The sequence below is a fragment of the Poromitra crassiceps genome (assembly GCF_964638095.1).
Source record: "Poromitra crassiceps genome assembly, contig: HAP1_SCAFFOLD_130, whole genome shotgun sequence".
NCBI lineage: Eukaryota > Metazoa > Chordata > Actinopteri > Beryciformes > Melamphaidae > Poromitra > Poromitra crassiceps.
Window position 1 is genome coordinate 486,733 of NW_028152231.1, and position 1,500 is coordinate 488,232.

A 1,500-nucleotide genomic window follows, 5' to 3' on the forward strand; every position below is an offset into this window, starting at 1 on the left:
CATAGTAGGGATGCAGCGGTATACCGTTTGAAGGTATACCGCGGTTTGAAAACGTCACGGTATCAAAACCACTAAAATTTGCCGTCATACCTTCCCCACAGTATCAACTGTTTCCCCAAAACAAAGTGCCCAGGTCACTTGCAGAGTGCAGCTTACGCGGCCCCTCCCCCTGGCTGCATGCCTACCTAGACTAGAGCACAGTAGAGAGGAGCTGTCCCTGACTGTATTTACAACCGTGTGTGTGACTGTGTGATAATGGCTGAAGCAGGAGAACGCAAGGACCCCCCTGAACTTCCCCCCCCATCTAAAAAGACGACGTCGGCTGTATGGGAATATTTCGGCTATTGTAAAAACACAAATGGTCCGCAATACCGCGAAACCGTGGTATTTTTGTCCAAGGTTATCATACCGTCAAAAACTCATAGCGTTGCATCCCTACTGCATAGTACCAGGTATTTGAACTAAAAGAAAAGAAAAGTCATTTTTGGGTTCAGCTCGACTTTAAACATTGTTATATGCAAAATACGATAGGGTCATCGCAACTGGCCCACCTTTACAGGTACTCTGCCCTGCACCATCTGTGAGCCAGTTATATAAGATATAAGGGTTTTCTAAATGTTTATGGAGAAAATGAAGGGGGAACTCACTTCCGGGGCAGGAAATGTAACATGACTGTTCAGCTCTATACCGTTCATAATTAAAGGATGGGTTTTCCGTGGGGAATATGAATATATATTAAATCTCACGCCCCTAAGGTTTTCGAATCCGTTGAAATTTTTGAAATTGGATATTCACTGCCATGCCTATCAAGCATCTATCACATTATTTCCATGTCGCTCTGACGCAAAACGCGTCAGAGCGACACCCCCCGCCTTGCGGAAGTCGTGCACCTATGAACTACAACTGTTGTTGGCCATGGTCCCGCCTCTAGAGGTCCTCCACGCCCCTTCAGAGGCCTTGACCAAAAACAAAAAGGCAGCCATCTTTTTCAACCGCCTAGCCTGCTGTAGCTAATATTAGCTTCCCATAGTTCCTTGCAAAGAGACCATATCTCGGGAAAGGAAGCACTAATAGACACGGGACTGGCGGCATTGGAAAGATCGTCAAATTTTACATCTAGTAGTAGGTGGGTTGAAGTAACGAAATCAACGCTGAGCAATGTACCCGTTTTTACACATTTTTACAGAAAATAGTTACAACATCAGATGCGCGTAACTCCTACGAAAATGCCTTAAAATGCATGAATTTTTTTTTATGAAGACATCTCCCGACATATATACTACCGTTTACATTTGGTGCAATTTGGAGGCAATTTTATTTTCGATTTATTTCTTCTTCTTTGTATCTTTTATTGTCGAAGCCTTCTTCTTCTTCTTCTTTGAGTTTTATGGCGGTTGGCAAACATATATGTGCATTACCGCCACCTACTGGAGTTTGATATCAGCCAAATGCCTGAGGGGTGGGCATGAAAACGAAGGCCACGCGAGCCCAGTGCATTGT